Here is a 23175-nt window from a genome sequence, read left to right on the forward strand (position 1 = left end):
GAAATGGAAATCTTCCAGAAGAGCACCCAGGGCCAGGACCATCCTGGCTGGCCTGCAGGCACCAAGTCGGCCGGCATGCTGTCACTCGTGTGGCTCTATGGCCCTTCCTCTAGGCTTTCAAGTCCTTGTATATATTCAGGTGTTTTACCTGGGACGGGTGGGAATAGTTCAGCAACAACTGGCCTGGGGCTCAGCTCACGTTTACTCACAGATGCCTCGGCACGGTGCCCCAGCTTTGCAATGAGGACGCTTGTTGCGTGGGGGCTGCTGGCTGAATGGGAGACGATTCCCCACCACTGACCAACTTCAGAATTGTTTACAACTGGAGCAAGTGCCCTGATACGGTTTTCCTCTGTGGAACTGGTGGGTTCTGTGTTTTTTTTCTCTTTTTCGTTTTTGGTTCAAGGTAGATTTTATTCCTCTTTTTTGTATTTACAGATATAAGCATGGAAATAATTTATTCATATAAATACATGTATGTGAAGGGAATAATTGTTTTTTCTGTTTTATTTTTTAAATTTTATTTCTTTTTAATTTTGAATTTTATTTTATATTTTTATACAGCAGGTTCTTATTGGTTATCTATTTTATACATATAAATGTATACATGCCAATCCCAGTCTCTCAGCTCCTCCCACCACCACCTCCTCAACAGCTTTCCCCCCTTGTTGTCCATACGTTTGTTGTCTACATCTGTTGCTCTATTTATGCCTTGCAAAATGGTTAACCTGTACAGTTTTTCTAGGTTCCACATATATGCATGAATATACAAGATTTGTTTTTCTCTTTCTGACTTACTTCACTCTGTATGACAGTATCTAGATCCATCGACGTCTCTACAAATGACCCAATTTCATTCCTTTTCATGGCTTAGTAATATTCCATTTTATATATGTACCACAGCTTTATGCATTCGTCTGTCTGTGGGCATTTAGGTTGCTTCCATTACCTCGATATTGTAAAGAGTGAGGCAATGAACATTGCGGTGAATGTCTCTTTTTGATTTATGGTTTTGTCTGGGTATATGTCCAGAACTGAGATTGCTGTATCATATGGTTATTCTACTGTTAGTTTCTTAAGAAACTCCATATTGTTTTCCATAGTGACTGTATCAATTTATATTCCCAACAATAGTGGAAGAGGGTTCCTTTTCTTCACACCCTTTCCAGCATTTTTTGTTTGTAGATTTTCTGATGATGCCCATTCAATCAGATGTGAGGTGATACCTCATTGTTGAGTCCATTTTGTTGAGCAAGGGGTAGGTCTTGGCTATTACATATGTGGCTTACGGAACGGTATCTGTGCTAATTTCAAACTCTGGTTTTATGCAGCACCCCAACTCACCTTCCCCCTTAAGCAAGCATAAGTTGGTTTTCTAAACATGAGACCCTGTTCTGTTTTGTAATTCAGTTCATGTGTAGCCAAGTTCTCATTCCATGTATTAGTGATACCTTATGATATTCCTTTTTCTGTGTAACTTTTTTCACTTAGAATCACCGTGCCTCAATCCACTCATTATGCTGGTACGGCATGGTGACATAGTTTTCATTGCTGAGAGGTATTGTGTTGTACGTAAGTACCACAACTTCTTTATGCATTATTTGCTCTCTGGCATATTTAACTTGTGCTGCAGAAGAGGTTCTTGTAAACACAGCCGTCCCAAATTTTGGGGTGGCTGTGTCTTTTTGATTTTAATTTCCCTAAGCTATAGGACCATAAGTGGAAGTGCCCTAGGTTCTGTTGCTTTGTTTTTTTGATGTTTCAGGAAACACCATACACTTCTCCCGAGTGGCTGTTGGCAATTTACATCCCGCCCATCAGCATAACAAGGCTCCCAGTTCTCCATGGCCTGTCCTGCCTTTCTGGATTTTACACTTTTTTCAGATGGCCCTTTTGACCGGGGGGAAGTGAGACTTCATTGTAGTGCAGATTTCCTTTGCAAGCTTGCTTGGTTGGCCAAAAAGGGCGTATGCGTTTTTTCCTGAATATATTCAGGAAAAAACGCATACGCCCTTTTTGCCCAAGTGCATCATTGTGGACGTTCTGCCTCTTTTCCTATGCTTTAAATGCAATTCCAGCCTACCTCCTGAAATCGGTTTCCTGCAATTCTGCCCCACTTTCAAGTCCTCTTGGTAGCCTTACTTCAGTATATTTTTGGACGATAGCTGTCATTTATACCTCTGCAGGTTTGTGAATTACAGTGCCCCTGAGCTCCTTTCTTCAACTCACTTTCTTGTGAGCTGGCCACAACACCACAGGATTGCTTCAGGCCCTAATCTGGTTCCGGCTGGGCACGCTGAGCCTTTGGTTAATTCCTCTTCCTGGCGGGAAATGAGAGTTAAATTTGCCCATCCAGACACCTCCAGCTAGTCTCTCATTGGTTCTCCCTATTCCTGTTCATCTTCCACAGAAATTGCAAACTGGGCCAAACAGGAGGTTAAAGGCACTGACTCTCCAAGTCGGGAGAGTGTTAGTAAAGCGTCTGGAATGTTGCACCCGAGTACCAGGGGACGAGAACTGAGACATATTGGAACACGTCTCCCGATTACACGGTTGATCATACTCTGGGTTCCACATGCATGTTTTAGCTGAAGGAAGAATCCCTTAAACCTGGAGAGTTGAGACCCGTGGAATGGCTACCATGCAATGTGACTTCAAAGGGTCTTCATTTGCTCACCAAACCTCTCCAATCCTATCACTGCTGCATTTATGCCCCTGTACACATGCTTGATTCTCTTTTGGAGACATAGAAATCCATAGGTTTTCAGATGCCTACTAGTCAGGTACATTCTTAGGCGTTTAATATGGGGTGTTGAGTCCATTTCGTTGAGCAAGGAGTAGCTCTTGTCTATTCCATATTTGGCTTAAGGAACTTTATCTGTGCTCATTTCAATCTCTGGTTTTATGCAGCACCCCAACTCACCTTTCCCCTTAAGCAAGCATAAGTTGGTTTTCTAAATTTGAAACCCTGTTCTGTTTTGTAATCCAGTTCCTGTGTAGCCAAGTTTACATTCCGTGTATTAGTGATATCTTATGATGTTTCTTTTTCTGTGTGACTTATTTCAGTTAGAATCATCGTACCTGAATCCACTCATTATGCTGCTACGGGCCTGATGACATAGATTTCATGGCTGAGTGATATTGCATTGTACGTAAGTACCACAGCTTCTTTATGCATTTTTCACATTCTGTGATATTGAACTTGTACCGTAAACGAGGTTCTTGTAAACAGAGCCATCCAAAACTTTGGGGTAGCTCTGTCTTTTTTATTTTAATTTCCCTAAGCTATAGGACCATATGTGGAAGTGCCCTAGGCTCTGTTGCTTTGTTTTTTAGATGTTTCAGGAAACACCATACACTTCTCCCGAGTGGCTGTTGGCAATTTACATCCCGCCCATCAGCATAACAAGGCTCCCAGTTCTCCATGGCCTGTCCTGCCTTTCTGGATTTTACACTTTTTTCAGATGGCCCTTTTGACTGGGGGGAAGTGAGACTTCATTGTAGTGCAGATTTCCTTTGCAAGCTTGCTTGGTTGGCCAAAAAGGGCGTATGCGTTTTTTCCTGAATATATTCAGGAAGAAACGCATATGCCCGTTTTGGCCAAGTGCATCATTGTGGACGTTCTGCCTCTTTTCCTATGCTTTAAATGCAATTCCAGCCTACCTCCTAAATCGGTTTCCTACAATTCTGCCTTGCTTTCAATGCCTCTTCATAGCCTTACCTCAATATATTTTTTGAAAATAGTTGGCCTTTATACTCTGCAGGTTTTTGACTTGCAGTGGCCCTTAGCTCCATTTTTCAGCTCTTATTTTTGTGATCTTGCCTCATAACCACAGGATTCCTTCAGGCCCTATTCTTCTTCTGGGGCACCTTGCTGTGCCTTTGGTTTATTCTTCATACTGATGTGAAATTAGAGTGACATGTGCCCATTGAAACCGCTACAGCTAGTTTCTCACTGGTTCCCCCTATTCCCATTCATCCTCCGCATAACTGCAGACTGTGTGATACCAGATCTTAAAGGCATTGACTCTCCATGTGGGGATATTGTTAGTAAAGCGGCTGGAATGTCGATCTGGATCCCCAGGAGAGGAACAATGAGGTGCATTTTAGAAACCTTCCCGATCATATGGTATACCAGTCGCTGGGTTTCCCAAGCATGGTTTAGGTGTAGGAAGATTCCCTTCAACCTGGAGTTTTGGGACCCTTGGAATGAGTAGCATGAAGTATTGCATTAAACTTTTGGCAGTTGCTCACCAAAGCTCACCAATCCTCTCAGCCCCAAGTGTCCAGCCTTATGTCTTATCCAGCTGTGGGTTTATATGTGGTCAATCCAGGTTGCATCACAGCCCCTGAGCAAATTTTGTAAGAATTTTTCTCTCTTTCATTGTTTCTGCGTTTTGTTTTTAAAATTTATTTCTATAATGGGGTTTAGCTCATTTTCACTGCTGTGTTTGTGCCACTCTGCACACACTTGATTCCCTTATGGAGATATATCAATACACGGGTTTTAAGATTCTTAATACTCAGATATATTTCTCTGTGGTGTATAGGGTGTGTTGAGGCCAGTTCATTGAGCAAGGTGTAGATCTTGTCTAATATCTATTTGGTTTATTGAACGGTATCTGTGCTAATTTCAAACTCTGGTTTTATGCATCACCCCACCTCTCCTTTCCCCTTAAGCTGACATAAGTGTGTTTTCTAAATGTGAGACACTGTTCTGTTCTGTAATTCATTTCTTGTGCAGCCATATTTACCCTCTCTCTATAAGTGATATCTTATGATATGTTTCTTTTTCTGTTTGACTTATTTCAAGTAGTATTATCGGACCTAAATCCACTCTTTATCCTTCTACTAGCCTTATTACATTGATTTCATGGTGAAGAGATATTCCATTGTACATAAGTACCACATCTTCTTTATCCATTGTTCTCTTCCCTGGGATATTTAAGGTGTACTGAAGTTGAGGTTCTTGTAAACAGAGTAGCCCAAAACTGTGGTGTTCTTGTGTCTTGTTGATTTTCAGACTTCCCTAGATATACTCCCATGATTGGAAGTGTCCTATGCTCTGTAGCTCTGTTTTTTAGATGATTTAGGAACCACCATACACTTCTCCAGAGTGGCTCTCGACAGTTCACACACTGCCCATCAGCGTATAAAGGCTCCCTGTTCTCCATGGCCTGTCCTGCATTTCTGGTTTTTACAATTTTTTAGGATGGCCCTTTTGACCGGTGGGAAATGAGACTTCTTTGTTGTGCACATTTGCATTGCTTGCTTGCTTCGTTGCCCATAAAGTGCGTATACGTTTTTTCCTGGATATAATCAGGAGAAAACGCATACGCCCTTTTGGGCCAACTGCATCATTGTCGAAATTCTGCCGCTTTTCATGTGCTTTAAAGACGAGTCCAATCTATCTCTTGAAATCTGTTTCTTGCAATTCTGTCTTGCATTCAGATCCTCTTCTTTGCCTTACCTCAACATATTTTTGGACGTTAGTTTTCATTTATAACTCTGCAGGTTTGTGAATTGCAGTGACCCTGAGCTCCATTTTTTAAGTTGCTCTTTTGTGAGCTGGCCTCAAACCCGCAGGATTGCTTCAGGCCCTATTTTGGCTCCGGCGAGGCGGGCTGAGCCTTTCTTTAATTCTTATTCTTAATGGGAAATTAGAGTGATATGTGCCCGTCCAAACCCCTACAACTATTCTCTCATTGGTTCCCCCTCTTCCCGTTCATCCTCCTCACAATTTGCAAAATGTGTGAAACAGAAGTTGAAATGTGCTGATTCTCCAAGTGGGGAGATTCTAAGTAACGTGGCTGGAATGGTGAACAGGAGCACCAGGAGAGGATAAATGAGCTGCATTTTAGACACATCTCCCGATCACATGGTGTACAGTCCTCTGGGTTTTCCATGCATGTTTTAGCTATAGGAAGATCCCTTGAACCTGCAGATTTGGGACCCAATGAATGGGTACCAGGTAGTATTACTTTAAAGGGTGTGCATTTCCTCACCCAACCTCACATTTCTCTTAGTGCAAACAGTTTCCAGCCTTATGTCTCATCCTGCTGTGGGTCTAGATGTGTTCAATCCATGTTGCATCACCGTCCCTGAGGAAAAGTTGTAAGAGGTTTTCTCTGTCTCTCTGTCGTTTATTTTTTTCAATTTATTACTATATTGGTTACAGCTGATTTTCAAAGCTCTGTTTCTTGCTGCTGTACATCTACTTGATTCACGTACAGAGAGACATCAGTAAATTCTTTTTCAGATTCTTACCAGTCGTATATATTCTTTTCCGGTGACTTGAGTGTGCTGAGTGCAGTTCTTTTAGCTACCGTGTAGGCCTTGTTGATTATCAGTTTGGTATTTGGAATGGTATCTTTGCTAATTTCAACCTCCTGGATGATGCCTCACCCCTCCCCACCTTTCCCGTTTAGCAGCCTTATGCGTGTTTTCTACATATTTGACTATGTTTTTGTTTTGTAATTTATTTCATGTGTAGCCATTTTGGATTCCACCTTTAAGTGATATCTTATGATATGTGTCTTTTTCTTTTTGAATTCTGTCACTTAGAATGATCATACGTAACTCCTCTGGAGTTGTTACAACTGGCCATATTTCATTGATTTCCAGGCTGAATAATATTCCACTCTACCTAAGTACCACATCTCTATCCATTTTTTCCCTCCAGAGACATTTAAGTTATATCCTAGTCGAGGATCTTTTAAACAGAGAGGGGGTAAACATTGGGGTGCCTGTGTCCTCTCGATTTTTGTTTTTCCCAGGATATACGCCCATGAGTGCAAGTGCCCTATGCTCTGTAGCTCATTTTTTAGATGCTTTAGTAAACACAATACACTTCTCCAGAATGGCCGTTGGCAATATACATTTCCACTATAAGTCTCACAGGGCTCCCTCTTCTCCTTGCCCTGTCCTGCATTTCTGTTGTTTACGCTTTATGAGGATGGCTCTTCTGACTGATGCGAAGTGATATCTTTTGTAGTATTGACTTCCAGTGCCCACCTGTTTGGTTGGCTAAAAAAGTGTATGCCCTTTTCTTGAATATATACAGAAAAAAACGCATACACCCTTTTTGGCCAACTGCAATGTTGGCAATGTTCAGCTCCTTTTCTTGTGCTTAATGGCGAGTCCTTTCTACCTCCTCAAATCCCTTTCCTGCCATTCTCCCTTGCTTACAAGTCCTTTTCTCTGACTTTCCTCAAGACATTTTTCAGTGATGGATATTTTCAACTCTGCAGTTTTGTGAATTTTACTGCCCCTGAGTTCCATTGTTCAACTTGTGTTTATGGGAACTGGCCACAAAGCAGCGGGATTTCCTCAAGCCCTATACTGTTTCCATGGGCAACCCTAGCCTTTGGTCAATTCGTCTTCCTGATTGGAAATTAGAGTGACATGTGCCTGTCTGAACACCTAGGACTTGTCTCTCATTGTTCCTCATCCTTCCGCTTCATCCTCTGGACAAATTCCAAACTGTACGCAACAGGATGTTGACAGTGCTGACATCTCCAAGTGGGGAGACTGTTAGTAAAGACGCTGGAGGGGTGAACCCGAGCACCAGGAGATGAGGAGATGAGATGCCTTTTCCAAACTCTTCCCGATCAGACGGTATACCATCCTCTGGGTGTGACAGACATGTTTTAGCAGTAGGAAGAGTCCCATTCATGTAAGGAGAACACCAGGGCTTTTTCAAAATCAGTGTCTCCCCGAAACCCAAACTGGGGAAGTTTTTAAGCTACGGCTACACATATGTTCATTAAGGGCCTTGGGAAGTAGGCAGAGTCCAAACTTTAGATGATTGAAGTCTTCAGGGTCAGAAGCACTCACCACCAGCTTCCCTTAGGCTACACTTTAACTGTCATTGATAGATGATGTCAATAAAAATATCTATTCTTTTTCAGATTATTTCCCCTTATAGGTTATTGCAAAATGTTGAGTGTAGTTCCCTGTGCTATACAGTAGTTCCTTGTTGATGATCTATTTTATACATAGCAGTGTGTATGTGTTAATTCCAAACTGTTAATTTATCCCTCCTCCCACCTTTCCCCTTTGGTAATAATAAATTATAAGATTTTATACTTCTCAGAAATGGGGGAGCTGAAAGAGAGGTATCATTTTCAATGGAAAAGCATGTAAAACAAGATTGAAGGTTTAACCAAGATTATTAGATGTACATCCTTGGAAAGAAATCACTTCGTTTCTCTAATATTGACCTGACAAATAAGACAAACCTTTTCACTGAACTTGCTTATAAAAAGTGATGGAAATATCAAATGGAAGTGTTAAAAACATCTTATTTTACCCGAGCCTTATACACTGTTCTATGTTAACTACAGTTTGGCTCACACATCTGTTCATTGAGGTTACAATAGTCTCAATTTCTGTTACTGATCCTCCAGAGTGGACCCCAACAAGTGTCCCCCTGCCCAGTGTCATTGGGGCCAACAGATCGAGACTGAGTTTGGTTCACAAGCAAAGGAAACTTTATATTTTGATCAGAGAATGGAGAGGTGAGAGCATGCACTACCCCGTGGGCTGTGGGCTGGGCTGCTGTGTAGAGATCCTGTCAGAGTCAGTGGGAGGGAGGGAGGCGGCGGAGCTCTCGAGGGCCGGGTTGGCTGTAGCTCAGGCTCTATATCGTGGAGTCTGCACTGGGCCCCAGGAGCTGAGGTGTCGACCCAGCCATTCTGCACTAGGAAATCTGGTCTGAAGTGCCGGGTGTGGAACCTCTGCATGCGGGACCCTAGGAGCACGTGAAATTAGACAAAGCACAAAGGATAAAAAAGGTTAGACTTGACTTTATTGCCCAGATTCTATTTTTATCTCCAGGGATTTTTAATGGGCTTTGCTGGGGACAAACCCCTCCTCTGCCTTTTGTCCCGTTCCTCATTCTTGGAGTGCTGAGGGTGCAGACCCTTCTTCTGTAACTGCTGAGTGCTGAGTTGGGAGCCCTCATACCCTGGGGCGAGGGTCAGAGTTTCTCCCCAGCAGCCTCCCGGTGATGTTGATTGTCCCCAGGACCCCTGCCTCCCTGCTCGTCCACCTGAGCACCAGCATTGGAAGTGTTATAGATTCTAATGACCTTTAAGGGTCCAGGAAAGAGATGTGCAGAGACGCTGTGGGGGCCGGTTTCACCCCGCCCCACATTTGTTCGGCCACCTTAGGCTGACCGTTTCTGCCAGCCTAGATGCTCTGACCAGTAGTCTGCGCTTTCTTCAATTAGGCCCCTGAATTAACGTACAAACAGCACCAGGTGTCAGAGCCCTGCCCGCTCAACTCCCAGACAGTCCAGGGTCAGTGGTGATCAAGGACCATGATGGCCACTGAGTCAACAGCCTTTTGAAGTAAACAGGAGTCCAGCCGGTCTTATTGGCCACCATCAGCACGGTGTCTGTAGGCTTTTCTATGGTGACAGTGTGGTATACTGTTCCCCCCGCCAAGATTATTAGCTCCCCTCTGGGTGCAGTAAGTCCTGCAAGCAGTAGTCTACTCTTTTGGGACACACTCTTGTTGTTTTATGAGAGAAACTCCAGGTCAAGTGATGTTCACACGAGTCGTCATGGTGCCCTGTTGCCCCCGGTTATCTCTCTGGATGTTGGAGTTGGAGGGCCTCCTCACTCGAGGTCGGTGTGCCCACGGAGCGAACCCTGCAACTTCAGGGCATGGTTGGTGGTTAGGATCACCACGTGGGGTCCTTTTCCCTTAGGAGGGAGGTGGCCTTTTGGGCTGCTGATTTCCAGGTTTTTAGATACCGCCAGTATCTTGGCCAGATGTGGCAGTGGGCCAAGCCCCTTGGTGACCGTAGTTTATCCTACCTGGATGGCATTCTTGCATTGTTCCATTTCAAGTGGTCCCAGTTTTTGCACTAATTCTCCAATGGCGATTCACCTTTCACCGGGAATGTAAAGGTCAAAGGGTTTAGCTAAATTAGGGAGTTCCAGGGCAAGGGTCTGAATTGACTGCTCTTTCCATTCTTGAAAGGCCACTTCTGGATTCTATTCAAAAGGATCATCATCTTTTCCTTTCAGTGTTTCATATAGAGGCCCAGCTAGTAGACTGTAGTTAGGGATCCAGAAGCAGCAAACCCTGGCCTCCCCAGGAACCCCTAAGCTGTCTTCTAGTTTTAGAAAGGGGTAAGGCTGAAAATGGTTTCTTCCCTTTCCTGGGATGGGCTTCTCTGACCTTCTGTGAGAATGAAGCCCAGGCAGGTCACCGCAGTCTGTGATATTTGAGCTTTTTCTTGGACAACTTCTATCCTTTATTGGCTTGGTAGTTCAGAGGCCTCCTTAGTAGGGCTGGCGATCAGAATGTCGTCTGCATATTGAAGGAGGGTTTCCTTTTCCAGAGGTAGAACTTTTAGGTCTTTAGCTAAGCTTTCCCCAAAGATGGTGTGGGAATTTTTGCACCCTTGGGGCCAGACGGCCCGGAAGTATTGTTTTAGTTGTATGTTGAGTCCTGCCACTCACAAGCCAAAATTTCTTGTGACTCTGGGACTAATGGAATACAAAAGAAGGCATCATTGAAGACTAATACAGAATACCATGTCCTGGTGGTTGGTAGAATGACCAGCAGGGTGTAGGAATTAGGAGCAACTGGAGGTATATCCTCGGTGGCTTCACTGACTGTCCTGACATCCTTTACCAGGTCCCCAGCAGCCCATGGGGCTCTCGTGGTCAGACCAATCCCAGAATATGGAGCTCACCTGGGCAGGTACCCCACCCCCACCCCAGCCCACGGGGCTCTCGTGGTCAGGCCCCTCCCAGGATACAGAGCTACCCTTGCAGGTACCGTGGCAGGGCTGGGCACACAGGAACCGTGCACATAGCCCTCATTGCAGAGCACCCCCAGCTCACCTGTCGCTCAGAGCTGACACAGAGCACCTCAGAGCAGGACTTGAACTAACAAACAGCAGCTGCGACAGGTCTGTGACCCTGGGCATCACTCCGTGAGGCCTCCCTCCACCTGGTCTTCCAGAGACTTCCACTGCACCCGGGGCACCAGGCCTCTGTCTCCAACCACCACCCACCCCTCCTCTCCCTGACTCCTGGGTTCCTCTCATTAGGAGAGGGTTTTCTTGAAGTTGTCTCCCACTCATGGGCCAGATAAAATGATTAGAAAACAAGCCAAAGCTGCAGCCCCGTGTCTATCCTGACTCTCAGGAGCCCACACCTGTTCCTTGGATCTGGCCGGTTCAGCAAGTTCCATTTTCTGCAACTGTGAGCCCCTGAGGGGTGATGATTGGCTGACCTGGGCAGCCTTACCGTGCCGGCCAGCCCTCCCCAGGTGTGCCTGGGTTGAGATCAATATAAATACCACTCCAGGCAGCAAGAGCCCCTGCAGCCGTGCCTGACACCATTTTCTCTGCCCTGTCAGCAGTCTCGGGGCTGGGCTGGTGGGAGGGAGTGAGAGGCCACGGCTTTGTGGGTGGCCCAGTGTGAGTGGGGCTCTGCTGGACTTTCTGCAGCAGTTGCCAGGCTGCCACCTGCTAAAGAAGAGGATGTGTCACCCATACCTGCTGCTGGAATTTCTCCCTGGGCAGAGGCGAGGAAGGAAAAAAGCAGTGGGGGGCAGGGACAGGACGGGTATCTCAGGCAGGGAAATGGAAATCTTCCAGAAGAGCACCCAGGGCCAGGACCATCCTGGCTGACCTGCAGGCACCAAGTCGGCCGGCATGCTGTCACTCGTGTGGCTCTATGGCCCTTCCTCTAGGCTTTCAAGTCCTTGTATATATTCAGGTGTTTTACCTGGGACGGGTGGGAATAGTTCAGCAACAACTGGCCTGGGGCTCAGCTCACGTTTACTCACAGATGCCTCGGCACGGTGCCCCAGCTTTGCAATGAGGACGCTTGTTGCGTGGGGGCTGCTGGCTGAATGGGAGACGATTCCCCACCACTGACCAACTTCAGAATTGTTTACAACTGGAGCAAGTGCCCTGATACGGTTTTCCTCTGTGGAACTGGTGGGTTCTGTGTTTTTTTCTCTTTTTCGTTTTTGGTTCAAGGTAGATTTTATTCCTCTTTTTTGTATTTACAGATATAAGCATGGAAATAATTTATTCATATGAATACATGTATGTGCAGGGAATAATTGTTTTTTCTGTTTTATTTTTTAAATTTTATTTCTTTTTAATTTTGAATTTTATTTTATATTTTTATACAGCATGTTCTTATTGGTTATCTATTTTATACATATAAATGTATACATGCCAATCCCAGTCTCTCAACTCCTCCCACCACCACCCCCCCAACAGCTTTCCCCCCTTGTTGTCCATACGTTTGTTGTCTACATCTGTTGCTCTATTTATGCCTTGCAAAATGGTTAATCTGTACAGTTTTTCTAGGTTCCACATATATGCATGAATATACAAGATTTGTTTTTCTCTTTCTGACTTACTTCACTCTGTATGACAGTCTCTAGATCCATCGACGTCTCTACAAATGACCCAATTTCATTCCTTTTCATGGCTTAGTAATATTCCATTTTATATATGTACCACAGCTTTATGCATTCGTCTGTCTGTGGGCATTTAGGTTGCTTCCATTACCTCGATATTGTAAATAGTGATGCAATGAACATTGCGGTGAATGACTCTTTTGGATTTATGGTTTTGTCTGGGTATATGTCCAGTACTGGGATTGCTGTATCATATGGTAATTCTATTGTTAGTTTCTTAAGAAATTCCATATTGTTCTCCATAATGACTGTATCAATTTATATTCCCAACAATAGTGGAAGAGGGTTCCTTTTCTCCACACCCTTTCCAGCATTTTTTGTTTGTAGATTTTCAATGATGCCTATTCTACCAGGTGTGAGGTGATACCTCATTGTTGAATCCATTTCGTTGAGCAAGGGGTAGGTCTTTTCTATTCCATATTTGGCTTATGGAACGGTATCTGTGCTAATTTCAAACTCTGCTTTTATGCAGCACCCCAACTCACCTTCCCCCTTAAGCAAGCATAAGTTGGTTTTCTAAATTTGAGACCCTGTTCTGTTTTGTAATTCAGTTCATGTGTAGCCAAGTTCACATTCCGTGTATTAGTGATACCTTATGATGTTTCTTTTTCTGTGTGACTTATTTCACTTAGAATCATCGTGCCTCAATCCACTCATTATGCTGGTACGGGCCTGGTGACATAGATTTCATTGCTGAGTGGTATTCTGTTGTACATAAGTACCGCAACTTCTTTATCCATTATTTGCTCTCTGGGATATTTAATTTGTGCCGCAGAAGAGATTCCTGTAAAAAGAGCCATCCCAAATTTTGGGGTGGCTGTGTCTTTTTGATTTTAATTTCCCTAAGCTATAGGACCATAAGTGGAAGTGCCCTAGGCTCTGTTGCTTTGTTTTTTAGATGTTTCAGGAAACACCATACACTTCTCCAGAGCGGCTGCTGGCAATTTACATCCCGCCCATCAGCATAAGAAGGCTCCCAGTTCTCCATGGCCTGTTCTGCCCTTCTGGATTTTACACTTTTTTCAGATGGCCCTTTTGACCGGGGGGAAGTGAGACTTCATTGTAGTGCAGATTTCCTTTGCAAGCTTGCTTGGTTGGCCAAAAAGGGCGAATGCGTTTTTTTCCTGAATATATTCAGGAAAAAAACGCATACGCCCTTTTTGGCCAAGTGCATCATTGTCGACGTTCTGCCTCTTTTCCTGTGTTTTAAATGCAATCCAATTCCGATTCCTCCTGAAATCGGTTTCCTGCAATTCTGCCCCGCATTCAAGTCCTCTTGGCAGCCCTACTTCAGTATATTTTTGGACAATAGCTGTCATTTATAAATCTGCAGGTTTGTGAATTACAGTGCCCCTGAGCTCCTTTCTTCAACTCGCTTTCTTGTGAGCTGCCGCAACACCGCAGGATTGCTTCAGGCCCTAATCTGGTTCCGGCACGGCATGCTGAGCCTTTGGTTAATTCCTCTTCCTGGTGGGAAATGAGAGTTAAATTTGCCAGTCCAGACACCTCCAGCTAGTCTCTCATTGGTTCTCCCTATTCCTGTTCATCTTCCGCAGAAATTGCAAACTGGGCCAAACAGGAGGTTAAAGGCACTCACTCTCCAAGTGAGGAGAGTTAGTAAAGCGTCTGGAATGTTGCACCCGAGTACCAGGGAACGAAAAGTGAGACACATTTGAACACGTTTCTCGATCACACGGTGGATCATACTCTGGGTTCCACATGCATGTTTTAGCTGAAGGAAGAATCCCTTAAACCTGGAGAGTTGAGACCCATGGAATGGGTACCATGCAATATGACTTCAAAGGGTCTGCATTTGCTCACCGAACCTCACCAATCTTGTGAGCCCCAAGTGTCCAGCCTTATGTGTCACCCAGCTCTGGGTGTAGATATGGTAAATGCAGGTTGCCTCAGAAGCCTTGAATGAATTACTTAAGTATTGCTCTCTATTTCACTGTCATTGTGTTTTGTTTAAGAAATTTATTTTTAATATGGGATTTAGCTGATTTTCACTGCTTTAATGCCACTGTACACACTTTTGATTCTCTTACAGAGATATATAAATCCATAGCTTTTATGATTCTTACTAGTCAGGTATATTCCTAGGCGTTGAATATGGGGTGTTGAGTCCATTTCGTTGAGCAAGGAGTAGCTTCCTACTCCTTGCTTACGCTTGCTTACGCCCTTTTTGGCGAAGTGCATCACTGTCGAGGTTCTGACTCTCTTCATATGTTTTCAATGCAATTCCAGTGTACCTCCTGAAATCGGTTTCCTGCAATTCTGCCTTGCTTTCAATGCTTCTTCATAGCCTTACCTCAATATATTTTTTGAAAATAGTTGGTCTTTATAACTCTGCAGGATTTTGAATTGCAGTGGCCCTTAGCTCCATTTTTCAGCTCTTATTTTTGTGATCTTGCCCCATAACCACAGGATTCCTTGAAGCTCTATTCTTCTTCTGGGGCACCTTGCTGTGCCTTTGGTTAATTCTTCTTACTGATGTGAAATTAGAGTGACATGTGCCCATTGAAACCGCTACAGCTAGTTTCTCACTGGTTCCCCCTATTCCCATTCATCCTCCGCACTAACTGCAGACTGTGCGATACCAGAACTTAAAGGCATTGACTCTCCATGTGGGGATGTTGTTAGTAAAGTGGCTGGAATGTCGATCCGGAGCCCCAGGAGAGGAAAAATGTGGTGTGTTTTAGAAACCTTTCCCGATCATATGGTATACCAGTCGCTGGGTTTCCCAAGCATGGTTTAGCTGTAGGAAGATTCCCTTCAACCTGGAGTGTTGGGACCCTTGGAATGAGTAGCATGAAGTAGTGCATTAAACTTTCGGCAGTTGCTCACCAAAGCTCACCAATCCTCTCAGCCCCAAGTGTCCAGCCTTATGTCTTATCCAGCTGTGGGTTTATATGTGGTCAATCCAGGTTGCATCACAGCCCCTGAGCGAATTTTGTAAGAATTTTTCTCTCTTTCATTGTTTCAGCGTTTTGTTTTTAAAATTTATTTCTATAATGGGGTTTAGCTCATTTTCACTGCTGTGTTTGTGCCGCTCTGCACACACTTGATTCCCTTATGGAGATATATCAATACATGGGTTTTAAGATTCTTATTACTCAGATATATTTCTCTGCGGTGTATAGGGTGTGTTGAGGCCAGTTCATTGAGCAAGGTGTAGATCTTGTCTAATACCTATTTGGTTTATTGAACGGTATCTGTGCTAATTTCAAACTCTGGTTTTATGCATCACCCCACCTCTCCTTTCCCCTTAAGCTGACATAAGTGTGTTTTCTAAATGTGAGACACTGTTCTGTTCTGTAATTCATTTCTTGTGCAGCCATATTTACCCTCCCTCTATAAGTGATATCTTATGATATGTTTCTTTTTCTGTTTGACTTATTTCAAGTAGTATTATCGGACCTAAATCCACTCTTTATCCTTCTACTAGCCTTATTACATTGATTTCATGGTGAAGAGATATTCCATTGTACATAAGTACCACATCTTCTTTATCCATTGTTCTCTTTCCTGGGATATTTAAGGTGTACTGAAGTTGAGGTTCTTGTAAACAGAGTAGCCCTAAACTGTGGTGTGCTTGTGTCTTGTTGATTTTTAGACTTCCCTAGATATACTCCCATGATTGGAAGTGTCCTATGCTCTGTAGCTCTGTTTTTTAGATGATTTAGGAACCACCATACACTTCTCCAGAGTGGCTCTCGGCAGTTCACACACTGCCCATCAGCGTATAAAGGCTCCCTGTTCTCCATGGCCTGTCCTGCATTTCTGGTTTTTACAATTTTTTAGGATGGCCCTTTTGACCGGTGGGAAGTGAGACTTCTTTGTTGTGCACATTTGCATTGCTTGCTTGCTTCGTTGCCCATAAAGTGCGTATGCGTTTTTTCCTGGATATAATCAGGAAAAAACGCATACGCCCTTTTGGGCCAACTGCATCATTGTCGAAATTCTGCCGCTTTTCATGTGCGTTAAAGACGAGTCCAATCTATCTCTTGAAATCTGTTTCTTGCAATTCTGTCTTGCATTCAGATCCTCTTCTTTGCCTTACCTCAACATATTTTTGGACGTTAGTTTTCATTTATAACTCTGCAGGTTTGTGAATTGCAGTGACCCTGAGCTCCATTTTTTAAGTTGCTCTTTTGTGAGCTGGCCTCAAACCCGCAGGATTGCTTCAGGCCCTATTTTGGCTCCGGCGAGGCAGGCTGAGCCTTTCTTTAATTCTTATTCTTAATGGGAAATTAGAGTGATATGTGCCCGTCCAAACCCCTCCAACTATTCTCTCATTGGTTCCCCCTCTTCCCGTTCATCCTCCTCACAATTTGCAAAATGTGTGAAACAGAAGTTGAAATGTGCTGATTCTCCAAGTGGGGAGATTCTAAGTAACGTGGCTGGAATGGTGAACAGGAGCACCAGGAGAGGATAAATGAGCTGCATTTTAGACACATCTCCCGATCACATGGTGTACAGTCCTCTGGGTTTTCCATGCATGTTTTAGCTATAGGAAGATCCCTTGAACCTGCAGATTTGGGACCCATTGAATGGGTACCAGGTAGTATTACTTTACAGGGTGTGCATTTCCTCACCCAACCTCACATTTCTCTTAGCGCAAACAGTTTCCAGCCTTATGTCTCATCCTGCTGTGGGTCTAGATGTGTTCAATCCATGTTGCATCACCGTCCCTGAGGAAAAGTTGTAAGAGGTTTTCTCTGTCTCTCTGTCGTTTATTTTTTTCAATTTATTACTATATTGGTTACAGCTGATTTTCAAAGCTCTGTTTCTTGCTGCTGTACATCCACTTGATTCACGTACAGAGAGACATCAATAAATTCTTTTTCAGATTCTTACCAGTCGTATATATTCTTTTCCGGTGACTTGAGTGTGCTGAGTGCAGTTCTTTTAGCTACCGTGTAGGCCTTGTTGATTATCAGTTTGGTATTTGGAATGGTATCTTTGCTAATTTCAACCTCCTGGATGATGCCTCACCCCTCCCCACCTTTCCCGTTTAGCAGCCTTATGCGTGTTTTCTACATATTTGACTATGTTTTTGTTTTGTAATTTATTTCATGTGTAGCCATTTTGGATTCCACCTTTAAGTGATATCTTATGATATGTGTCTTTTTCTTTTGAATTCTGTCACTTAGAATGATCATACGTAACTCCTCTGGAGTTGTTACAACTGGCCATATTTCATTGATTTCCAGGCTGAATAATATTCCACTCTACCTAAGTACCACATCTCTATCCATTTTTTCCCTCCAGAGACATTTAAGTTATATCCTAGTCGAGGATCTTTTAAACAGAGAGGGGGTAAACATTGGGGTGCCTGTGTCCTCTCGATTTTTGTTTTTCCCAAGATATACGCCCATGAGTGCAAGTGCCCTATGCTCTGTAGCTCATTTTTTAGATGCTTTAGTAAACACAATACACTTCTCCAGAATGGCCGTTGGCAATATACATTTCCACTATAAGTCTCACAGGGCTCCCTCTTCTCCTTGCCCTGTCCTGCATTTCTGTTGTTTACGCTTTATGAGGATGGCTCTTCTGACTGATGCGAAGTGATATCTTTTGTAGTATTGACTTCCAGTGCCCACCTGTTTGGTTGGCTAAAAAAGTGTATGCCCTTTTCTTGAATATATACAGAAAAAAACGCATACACCCTTTTTGGCCAACTGCAATGTTGGCAATGTTCAGGCTCCTTTTCTTGTGCTTAATGGCGAGTCCTTTCTACCTCCTCAAATCCCTTTCCTGCCATTCTCCCTTGCTTACAAGTCCTTTTCTCTGACTTTCCTCAAGACATTTTTCAGTGATGGATATTTTCAACTCTGCAGTTTTGTGAATTTTACTGCCCCTGAGTTCCATTGTTCAACTTGTGTTTATGGGAACTGGCCACAAAGCAGCGGGATTTCCTCAAGCCCTATACTGTTTCCATGGGCAACCCTAGCCTTTGGTCAATTCGTCTTCCTGATTGGAAATTAGAGTGACATGTGCCTGTCTGAACACCTAGGACTTGTCTCTCATTGTTCCTCATCCTTCCGCTTCATCCTCTGGACAAATTCCAAACTGTACGCAACAGGATGTTGACAGTGCTGACATCTCCAAGTGGGGAGACTGTTAGTAAAGACGCTGGAGGGGTGACCCCGAGCACCAGGAGATGAGGAGATGAGATGCCTTTTCCAAACTCTTCCCGATCAGACGGTATACCATCCTCTGGGTGTGACAGACATGTTTTAGCAGTAGGAAGAGTCCCATTCATGTAAGGAGAACACCAGGGCTTTTTCAAAATCAGTGTCTCCCGAAACCCAAACTGGGGAAGTTTTTAAGCTACGGCTACACATATGTTCATTAAGGGCCTTGGGAAGTAGGCAGAGTCCAAACTTTAGATGATTGAAGTCTTCAGGGTCAGAAGCACTCACCACCAGCTTCCCTTAGGCTACACTTTAACTATCATTGATAGATGATGTCAATAAAAATATCTATTCTTTTTCAGATTATTTCCCCTTATAGGTTATTGCAAAATGTTGAGTGTAGTTCCCTGTGCTATACAGTAGTTCCTTGTTGATGATCTATTTTATACATAGCAGTGTGTATGTGTTAATTCCAAACTGTTAATTTATCCCTCCTCCCACCTTTCCCCTTTGGTAATAATAAATTATAAGATTTTATACTTCTCAGAAATGGGGGAGCTGAAAGAGAGGTATCATTTTCAATGGAAAGCATGTAAAACAAGATTGAAGGTTTAACCAAGATTATTAGATGTACATCCTTGGAAAGAAATCACTTCGTTTCTCTAATATTGACCTGACAAATAAGACAAACCTTTTCACTGAACTTGCTTATAAAAAGTGATGGAAATATCAAATGGAAGTGTTAAAAACATCTTATTTTACCCGAGCCTTATACACTGTTCTATGTTAACTACAGTTTGGCTCACACATCTGTTCATTGAGGTTACAATAGTCTCAATTTCTGTTACTGATCCTCCAGAGTGGACCCCAACAAGTGTCCCCCTGCCCAGTGTCATTGGGGCCAACAGATCGAGACTGAGTTTGGTTCACAAGCAAAGGAAACTTTATATTTTGATCAGAGAATGGAGAGGTGAGAGCATGCACTACCCCGTGGGCTGTGGGCTGGGCTGCTGTGTAGAGATCCTGTCAGAGTCAGTGGGAGGGAGGGAGGCGGCGGAGCTCTCGAGGGCCGGGTTGGCTGTAGCTCAGGCTCTATATCGTGGAGTCTGCACTGGGCCCCAGGAGCTGAGGTGTCGACCCAGCCATTCTGCACTAGGAAATCTGGTCTGAAGTGCCGGGTGTGGAACCTCTGCATGCGGGACCCTAGGAGCACGTGAAATTAGACAAAGCACAAAGGATAAAAAAAGGTTAGACTTGACTTTATTGCCCAGATTCTATTTTTATCTCCCAGGGATTTTTAATGGGCTTTGCTGGGGACAAACCCCTCCTCTGCCTTTTGTCCCGTTCCTCATTCTTGGAGTGCTGAGGGTGCAGACCCTTCTTCTGTAACTGCTGAGTGCTGAGTTGGGAGCCCTCATACCCTGGGGCGGGGTCAGAGTTTCTCCCCAGCAGCCTCCCGGTGATGTTGATTGTCCCCAGGACCCCTGCCTCCCTGCTCGTCCACCTGAGCACCAGCATTGGAAGTGTTATAGATTCTAATGACCTTTAAGGGTCCAGGAAAGAGATGTGCAGAGACGCTGTGGGGGCCGGTTTCACCCCGCCCCACATTTGTTCGGCCACCTTAGGCTGACCGTTTCTGCCAGCCTAGATGCTCTGACCAGTAGTCTGCGCTTTCTTCAATTAGGCCCCTGAATTAACGTACAAACAGCACCAGGTGTCAGAGCCCTGCCCGCTCAACTCCCAGACAGTCCAGGGTCAGTGGTGATCAAGGACCATGATGGCCACTGAGTCAACAGCCTTTTGAAGTAAACAGGAGTCCAGCCGGTCTTATTGGCCACCATCAGCACGGTGTCTGTAGGCTTTTCTATGGTGACAGTGTGGTATACTGTTCCCCCGCCAAGATTATTAGCTCCCCTCTGGGTGCAGTAAGTCCTGCAAGCAGTAGTCTACTCTTTTGGGACACACTCTTGTTGTTTTATGAGAGAAACTCCAGGTCAAGTGATGTTCACACGAGTCGTCATGGTGCCCTGTTGCCCCCGGTTATCTCTCTGGATGTTGGAGTTGGAGGGCCTCCTCACTCGAGGTCGGTGTGCCCACGGAGCGAACCCTGCAACTTCAGGGCATGGTTGGTGGTTAGGATCACCACGTGGGGTCCTTTTCCCTTAGGAGGGAGGTGGCCTTTTGGGCTGCTGATTTCCAGGTTTTTAGATACCGCCAGTATCTTGGCCAGATGTGGGCAGTGGCCAAGCCCCTTGGTGACCGTAGTTTATCCTACCTGGATGGCATTCTTGCATTGTTCCATTTCAAGTGGTCCCAGTTTTTGCACTAATTCTCCAATAGGCGATTCACCTTTCACCGGGAATGTAAAGGTCAAAGGGTTTAGCTAAATTAGGGAGTTCCAGGGCAAGGGTCTGAATTGACTGCTCTTTCCATTCTTGAAAGGCCACTTCTGGATTCTATTCAAAAGGATCATCATCTTTTCCTTTCAGTGTTTCATATAGAGGCCCAGCTAGTAGACTGTAGTTAGGGATCCAGAAGCAGCAAACCCTGGCCTCCCCAGGAACCCCTAAGCTGTCTTCTAGTTTTAGAAAGGGGTAAGGCTGAAAATGGTTTCTTCCCTTTCCTGGGATGGGCTTCTCTGACCTTCTGTGAGAATGAAGCCCAGGCAGGTCACCGCAGTCTGTGATATTTGAGCTTTTTCTTGGACAACTTCTATCCTTTATTGGCTTGGTAGTTCAGAGGCCTCCTTAGTAGGGCTGGCGATCAGAATGTCGTCTGCATATTGAAGGAGGGTTCCTTTTCCAGAGGTAGAACTTTTAGGTCTTTAGCTAAGCTTTCCCCAAAGATGGTGTGGGAATTTTTGCACCCTTGGGGCCAGACGGCCCGGAAGTATTGTTTTAGTTGTATGTTAAGTCCTGCCACTCACAAGCCAAAATTTCTTGTGACTCTGGGACTAATGGAATACAAAAGAAGGCATCATTGAAGACTAATACAGAATACCATGTCCTGGTGGTTGGTAGAATGACCAGCAGGGTGTAGGAATTAGGAGCAACTGGAGGTATATCCTCGGTGGCTTCACTGACTGTCCTGACATCCTTTACCAGGTCCCCAGCAGCCCATGGGGCTCTCGTGGTCAGACCAATCCCAGAATATGGAGCTCACCTGGGCAGGTACCCCACCCCCACCCCAGCCCACGGGGCTCTCGTGGTCAGGCCCCTCCCAGGATACAGAGCTACCCTTGCAGGTACCGTGGCAGGGCTGGGCACACAGGAACCGTGCACATAGCCCTCATTGCAGAGCACCCCCAGCTCACCTGTCGCTCAGAGCTGACACAGAGCACCTCAGAGCAGGACTTGAACTAACAAACAGCAGCTGCAACAGGTCTGTGACCCTGGGCATCACTCCGTGAGGCCTCCCTCCACCTGGTCTTCCAGAGACTTCCACTGCACCTGGGGCACCAGGCCTCTGTCTCCAACCACCACCCACCCCTCCTCTCCCTGACTCCTGGGTTCCTCTCATTAGGAGAGGGTTTTCTTGAAGTTGTCTCCCACTCATGGGCCAGATAAAATGATTAGAAAACAAGCCAAAGCTGCAGCCCCTTGTCTATCCTGACTCTCAGGAGCCCACACCTGTTCCTTGGACCTGGCCGGTTTCAGCAAGTTTCCATTTTCTGCAACTGTGAGCCCCTGAGGGGTGATGATTGGCTGACCTGGGCAGCCTTACCGTGCCGGCCAGCCCTCCCCAGGTGTGCCTGGGTTGAGATCAATATAAATACCACTCAAGGCAGCAAGAGCCCCTGCAGCCGTGCCTGACACCATTTTCTCTGCCCGGTCAGCAGTCTCGGGGCTGGGCTGGTGGGAGGGAGTGAGAGGCCACGGCTTTGTGGGTGGCCCAGTGTGAGTGGGGCTCTGCTGGACTTTCTGCAGCAGTTGCCAGGCTGCACACCTGCTAAAGAAGAGGATGTGTCACCCATACCTGCTGCTGGAATTTCTCTCCCTGGGCAGAGGCGAGGAAGGAAAAGCAGTGGGGGCAGGAACAGGACGGGTATCTCAGGCAGGGAAATGGATCTTCCAGAAGAGCACCCAGGGCCAGGACCATCCTGGCTGGCCTGCAGGCACAAAGTCGGCCGGCATGCTGTCACTCGTGTGGCTCTATGGCCCTTCCTCTAGGCTTTCAAGTCCTTGTTATATTCAGGTGTTTTACCTGGGACGGGTGGGAATAGTTCAGCAGCAACTGGCCTGGGGCTCAGCTCACGTTTACTCACAGATGCCTCGGCACGGTGCCCCAGCTTTGCAATGAGGACGCTTGTTGCGTGGGGGCTGCTGGCTGAATGGGAGACGATTCCCCACCACTGACCAACTTCAGAATTGTTTACAACTGGAGCAAGTGCCCTGATACGGTTTTCCTCTGTGTGGAACTGGTGGTTCTGTGTTTTTTTCTCTTTTTCGTTTTTGGTTCAAGGTAGATTTTATTCCTCTTTTTGTGTATTACAGATATAAGCATGGAAATAATTTATTCATATGATACATGTATGTGCAGGGAATAATTGTTTTTTCTGTTTTATTTTTTAAAT

At 45.0% G+C, this 23175-nt stretch overlaps 1 long non-coding RNA gene across 1 annotated transcript; it reads left to right on the plus strand.

Moving 5' to 3' along the window:
- The first annotated feature begins 19527 nt into the window (after positions 1–19527).
- LOC141277780 (uncharacterized) lies at positions 19528–22960 on the plus strand. Its single transcript, XR_012329602.1, has 3 exons — positions 19528–19572; positions 19759–19849; positions 22869–22960. It is a non-coding gene; the product is annotated as an uncharacterized lncRNA (long non-coding RNA).
- Positions 22961–23175: the final 215 nt, after the last annotated feature.

This window comes from Tursiops truncatus, unplaced genomic scaffold (assembly GCF_011762595.2).
Source record: "Tursiops truncatus isolate mTurTru1 unplaced genomic scaffold, mTurTru1.mat.Y mat_scaffold_582_arrow_ctg1, whole genome shotgun sequence".
NCBI lineage: Eukaryota > Metazoa > Chordata > Mammalia > Artiodactyla > Delphinidae > Tursiops > Tursiops truncatus.